The sequence below is a fragment of the Bufo gargarizans genome, chromosome 2 (genome assembly GCF_014858855.1).
Source record: "Bufo gargarizans isolate SCDJY-AF-19 chromosome 2, ASM1485885v1, whole genome shotgun sequence".
In the NCBI taxonomy this organism is placed as follows: domain Eukaryota; kingdom Metazoa; phylum Chordata; class Amphibia; order Anura; family Bufonidae; genus Bufo; species Bufo gargarizans.
In genome coordinates this window covers 566,277,313-566,283,927 of record NC_058081.1, presented here as the reverse complement: position 1 = coordinate 566,283,927, position 6,615 = coordinate 566,277,313, and positions in this window count along the sequence as shown.

Sequence of the window (6,615 nt, the reverse complement as noted above, 5' to 3'; positions counted from 1 at the left end):
TTAGAGACAATACTATATGTGTGAGCTCTTGCCAAGAGGCCCAAAGAGAAGCCTCGTCCTGGAAACACCATTCCCGAGACTAAAAAGCTGCCAGAGAGAGACACCCCCTCAGGGAAAGAGAGCGGACCTCTATAGACAGAAGAGCCATGGAGGGTGTGCACAGGGTCCAGAGGAAGGCGCCGCTCGGTTATGGCAATACGACTTTACTGCTTGTGGAGAGGGTGGTTTGCTTCAGTGCCCATCAAGACGGACCGGCCACCTGGATCTAAGACCTGCACCCCTAAGCCCAGGACCTGCAGAAAGAGTTAAGCCTCATGCACACGTCCGTGAAACACGGACCGCGAAACACCGGCCTGGATTCCTGCTGAGTGCAGGAGCGCACGGCGTCATTGGTTGCTATGACGCCGTTCGCTTCCTGCTGCCGCCGCAGTACGGTAATACACTGGTATGATCTATATATTACTGTGATCTATGCATTACAGTACTGCGGCGGCAGCAGGAAGCGCACGGCGTCATAGCAACCAATAACGCAGTGCGCTCCTGCACTCAGCAGGAATCCAGGCCGGTGTTTCACGGACGTGTGCATGAGGCTTTAATGAGAACGGAATTACATGCACAGTGTACAGGGAAAGAGATAGAGGCTACTACTACCACCATCATTGCTGCCTATACACAGCTGTTGGGAAAAGAATACACTAATATACTTTGTGCCTATTTCTGCTATTTGTACTACTACTCCCATCATCAATTTAGTAAAGAGAGACTTTATTTCTTATGACCAGTGGGCCTGGTCATTGACTCCACCATCATCCTCCGGCCCCTCCATCTGTCCTCCTGCCTTGCACCCGTCTACCTAACATCCAACACTCCCCCCCCCCATCCAACACCAGGTGGGAGCCCCAAAAGGTCCAGGGTGTGACCTCCATTCTCCGCACAGCCCCAGGGAGTGAGGACAGCCACCATGACCCACCACCACTCCTATCAGTGCCAGAACTACCACTCCCCTCCTCTTTGTTCTCCACTGCGAGTGTAGTGTCCCACTAGGTAAAGGTGGGCACTACACAAGGGTCAATTGGGCCACGTTGTCCTCCTACTCCTAAGGGACAGTGGCAGTGTATTTAACAGTCCATTGTAATGTATTTTCGATAGGTTTTGATATGTATTCCCCTGTGATATGTGCAGCAGGCCTATTGGGGTGTAGTGTAGCATCCTAGACACTAGAGGGAGATAGGGAGCCCCTAGTATAAATGTTCAGGCCCAGACAGGGAGGAGTTAGTCTGTAGTCAGGAGTCTGTGGAGACAGAAGTGAGAAGGCACCAGCCAGAGATATGCTGAGGGCCTCCTCCTGACATGCAGCTAGATAGTCCAGGCTTCTAGTTGCCACCAGGAGGCTAGTGAAGGAGCATAGTCTGCCTGAAGTTTCCTGAGCCTCTGTTAGCTCAGAAGAGTCACCCCAAGAGAAGAGTGTGACTCCTGGGAGAAACCTGCAGTTCCCACAAGCCAAGCAGAGCCAGTGTTTCCAGCTAAGGGCTCTTTCACACCTGCGTTGTTCTTTTCCGGCATAGAGTTCCGTCGTCGGGGCTCTATGCCGGAAGAATCCTGATCAGTTTTATCCTAATGCATTCTGAATGGAGAGAAATCCGTTCAGGATGCATCAGGACGTCTTCAGTTCCTGACCGGAACGTTTTTTGGCTGGAGAAAATACCGCAGCATGCTGCGCTTTTTGCTCCGGCCAAAAATCCTGAAGACTTGCCGCAAGGCCGGATCCGGAATTAATGCCCATTGAAAGGCATTGATCCGGATCCGGCCTTAAGCTAAACGTCGTTTCGGCGCATTGCCGGATCCGACGTTTAGCTTTTTCTGAATGGTTACCATGGCTCCCGGAACGCTAAAGTCCTGGCAGCCATGGTAAAGTGTAGTGGGGAGCGGGGGAGCGGTATACTTACCGTCCGTGCGGCTCCCGGGGCGCTCCAGAGTGACGTCAGGGCGCCCCACGCGCATGGATCACGTGATCGTATGGCACGTCATCCATGCGCATGGGGCGCTCTGACGTAATTCTGGAGCGCCCCGGGAGCCGCACGGACTGTAAGTATACCGCTCCCCGCTCCTACTATGGCAACCAGGACTTTAATAGCGTCCTGGCTGCCATAGTAACACTGAACGCATTTTGAAGACGGATCCGTCTTCAAATGCTTTCAGTACACTCGCGTTTTTCTGGATCCGGCGTGTAATTCCGGCAAATGGAGTACACGCCGTATCCGGACAACGCAAGTGTGAAAGAGGCCTTAAACAAGTAAGCTGAAGGGCAGAGGAATCGTTAATGTAAAGCAAGGATAAATACGGGAGGAAGATTGTTACCAAGGATAAAGCCAGTATTATGGCATCCGGGCCTTGGGATAAAACCAGACAGGAGTTCTAGGAACAGTGTACAGTATTTTTGAGGAGAAGGTACAGCCTGATCTGAGTGTGTTGTTGTTATCCTCTGAGTATCTTGCAAGGAACAGTATACCTGCCATTATCTGTGAAAGCCTGCTTGTGGAGTGATATATGGAACTGTATGGACAACTAACTGTATAAAGTTGAACTGTTTCCCAGTAAAGTAAAGTTTGGTTCATCATACCATCGTGTTCCTCAATTACTACTGCTTTAAATCGGTGTGCCACCGTTACAGGCACTGGCGTCACGTTTCTTAAAGGGACCTTGCCCCCAGGCACATTAAACATCTGCAACACCCAGGGCACCTCACCCAACATCAGGCCTGGTCCCAAAACATAGAGTGTTCCCCACAGGACCCCTGTGCCAGCCTCTCCTTCACTGCTGTACGCCTGCCCAGGGTTTTCCTACAAACTGTGAGTAACCCTCGCTTGCCCATAAACCGTGACCTCACAATCGCAATACCCTGCAGGTCTGGCGTGCTGCACAAGGTTGCTGAAAAAATTAATACCGCGGTGTGGTGCAGTTTTGGGGATGTGGCTTGAGGCTACTTTCACACTTGCGGCAGTGTGATCCGGCGGGCAGTTCCGTCGCCGGATCCGCCGATCTAGATGTGACTGAAAGCATTTGTGAGAGGCATCCGGATGCGGATCCGTCTCACAAATGCACTTCAAGAACGGATCCGTCTTGTATTTTCTTTTTCACATTTTTACTGGACCGGAAGGACGGATCCGGCTTTCCGGTATTTTGAATTCCGGATATGGCACTAATACATTCCTACGGGGAAAAAATGACGGATCTGACATTAAGGCAAGTCTTCCGTTTTTTTGGCCGGAGATAAAACCGTAGCATGCTGCGGTTTTATCTTTTGCCTGATCAGTCAAAAAGACTGAACTGAAGACGTCCTGATGCATCCTGAACGGATTTCTCTCCATTCAGAATGCACGGGGATAAAACTGATCAGTTCTTTTCCGGTAATGAGCCCCTAGGACGGAACTCAGTGCCGGAAAAGAAAAACGCAAGTACGAGGTGTTAAAAAAGCCCTATCTTGGGGTGGAATCTGCGCCAAATCTCCTATTGAAATGAATGGGAAATGTTAATAAACCGCTCGGTACGTGTCCGTGCATTTTATGGGCATTTTCTGCACGGTTTTGGGGGTTAAAAACCACAAGCTAAAAATGGAGTTTTATATAGAAGTAAATAAAAATAGGTTAAAAAAGTGTAAAAAAAAACGCATAAAAAAAGTGTTAAATATGCACCGAGAAAACAACGCGCACAGATTCCGATCTGAATTTCATTGGCGGATTGTCTGTGGTGTGAACATTCCCCTAGATAGCTTACAGCTATTAGGGCATGCTGGGAGTTGTAGTTTTGCAACAGCTGGAGGGCCGCAGTTTGGACATGCCTGCCCTAGCGAGACGCAGTATTACACAATCTCCCATTGACTTTAATGGACTCCGGCTAATGCCACATAGTAAACGTAGACAAGACGTCAGCCGGACAGAGGGGGCTTCATGATGGGAAACCTACGTAACCGACAGCCAGCAGTGGGAAGGATCGCCTGCGGGGGGCGCTTGTGTAGAATCCTGAGTGTCCCCCTCCTCTGCACGCAAATACAGTAAATGAGGAAAAGGGAAGTAAAGTGAGACACGTACCTACCTTCTGCCCACTCAAAACCCCAAGACTGAGGAAGAGGAGGAAGTCAGATGTCTCATGTGATGTCTCAGCCGAGATTACAGCGCGCTGGGAATAACTGGCCACCTACATATCTCTCACATGTATCTTCTACCGGCTAGAGGCTCTCCGGGCACCTGACCAGATCATTGGAAGGGTTCAGCCTCATGGTGAATGTTCCACAGCGGATCTTTTAGAAAACCCACGGCAAAATCTGCATGCGCTGTAGCTAGTTTCCGCCTATGTGCTGTGAAGAATGAAATCTGCGCAGAAATCTGTGCGCCACTTAAGAACTTTGGGATGTGGGGTGCAATACTGCATGTTGTTCTTTTGTTTGCTCCTGGAAAAATTTTGGAGGCTCAGACGGCGGCTGCAACATTGGCAGCTGATTGCGGCGAAACCGAGGGGAATGTCTGTGCTCAGTGGTGTATCTTGGTTTTGTGCTGCCCTAGGCGAGACTAAACTCGGGCACCCCCCTAATATACATTTGACCCGCCCCATCCTTGTTAAAAAACAATGTACAGCTAGAGTTAGTACAGTATTAATCCCTCCCTAATTCTCCCCCCCTCTAACCACCCAACGGGTCCCACCCCCCTTACCCCCAAAAAAACCAAGTAATTGAATTTTTGTGAGTTACTGTAATTTAAGTACTTGCAGTTTTTGAAGACAGCAGGCTCAGGGATCAGTGCATTGGTGGCCGGGGCCTGGCCTCAGTGTTCACGGTGACCGTGTGCAGGATCCGCTCTATACTTGGAGGAGATAAGGCTCACCCTAGCGTTGCCGGCCCGTGACTCCACCTCCGTGTGACGTCACGACGGCAACGTGAGGACGCAAAAGGCAGGGGAGGTCGGGAGGAAGTAAGTTTTTCAACTCCTTCACTATGCGGCGCCTCGCATAATGAAGGATCGGACAAGGGGCAAAAAATATATTTAGCATATTGTGTAACTATCACTAAGCAAACAAGGCATTTTGCCGCCCCCTTTTCAAGTGCCGCCCTAGGCAAATGCCTTGTTTGCCTTGTGATAGATACACCCCTGTCTGTGCTGTGCCGCAATCAGCTGCCGATACTGCAGCCGTCATCTGCGGAGAGCGTCTGTGCTGTGCTGCAATCAGCTGCCGATGCTGCAGCCGCCGTCCGCAGAGAGCGTCTGTGCTGTGCTGCAATCAGCTGCCGATGCTGCAGCCGTCGTCCGAGGAGAGCGTCTGTGCTGTGCCGCAATCAGCTGCCGATGCTGCAGCCGTCGTCCGAGGTGAGCGTCTGTGCTGTGCCGCAATCAGCTGCCAATGCTGCAGCCGTCGTCCGCGGAGAGCGTCTGTGCTGCAATCAGCTGCCGATGCTGCAGCCGCCGTCCGAGGTGAGCGTCTGTGCTGTGCCGCAATCAACTACCGATGCTGCAGCCGTCGTCCGAGGAGAGCGTCTGTGCCGCAATCAGCTACCGATGCTGCAGCCGCCGTCCGAGGAGAGCGTCTGTGCTGTGCCGCAATCAGCTGCCGATGCTGCAGCCGTCGTCCGAGGAGAACGTCTGTGCTGTGCCGCAATCAGCTGCCGATGCTGCAGCCGTCGTCCGAGGAGAACGTCTGTGCTGTGCCGCAATCAGCTGCCGATGCTGCAGCCGTCGTCCGAGGAGAGCGTCTGTGCTGTGCCGCAATCAGCTGCGATGCTGCAGCCGTCGTCCGAGGAGAACGTCTGTGCTGTGCCGCAATCAGCTGCCGATGCTGCAGCCGTCGTCCGAGGAGAGCGTCTGTGCTGTGCCGCAATCAGCTGCCGATGCTGCAGCCGCCGTTCGAGGAGACCGTCTGTGCCGCAATCTACTACCGATGCTGCAGCCGCCGTCCGAGGAGAGCGTCTGTGCTGTGCCGCAATCAGCTGCCGATGCTGCAGCCGCCGTCTGAAGAGAGCGTCTGTGCTGTGCCGCAATCAGCTGCCGATGCTGCAGCCGCCGTTCGAGGAGACCGTCTGTGCCGCAATCTACTACCGATGCTGCAGCCGCCGTCCGAGGAGAACGTCTGTGGTGTGCCGCAATCAGCTGCCGATGCTGCAGCCGTCGTCCGAGGAGAGCGTCTGTGCTGTGCCGCAATCAGCTGCCGATGCTGCAGCCGCCGTCTGAAGAGAGCGTCTGTGCCGCAATCAGCTGCCGATGCTGCAGCCGCCGTTCGAGGAGACCGTCTGTGCCGCAATCTACTACCGATGCTGCAGCCGCCGTCCGAGGAGAGCGTCTGTGCTGTGCCGCAATCAGCTGCCGATGCTGCAGCCGTCGTCCGTGGAGAACGTCTGTGCTGTGCTGCAATCAGCTGCCGATGCTGCAGCCGCTGTCCGAGGAGACCGCCTGTGCTGTGCCACCATCTACTACCGATGCTGCAGCCGCCGTCCGAGGAGAACGTCTGTGCTGTGCCACAATCAACTTCCGATGCTGCAGCCGCCGTCCGAGGAGACCGCCTGTGCTGTGCCGCAATCAGCTACCAATGCTGCAGCCGCCGTCCGAGGAGACCGCCTGTGCTGTGCCGCAA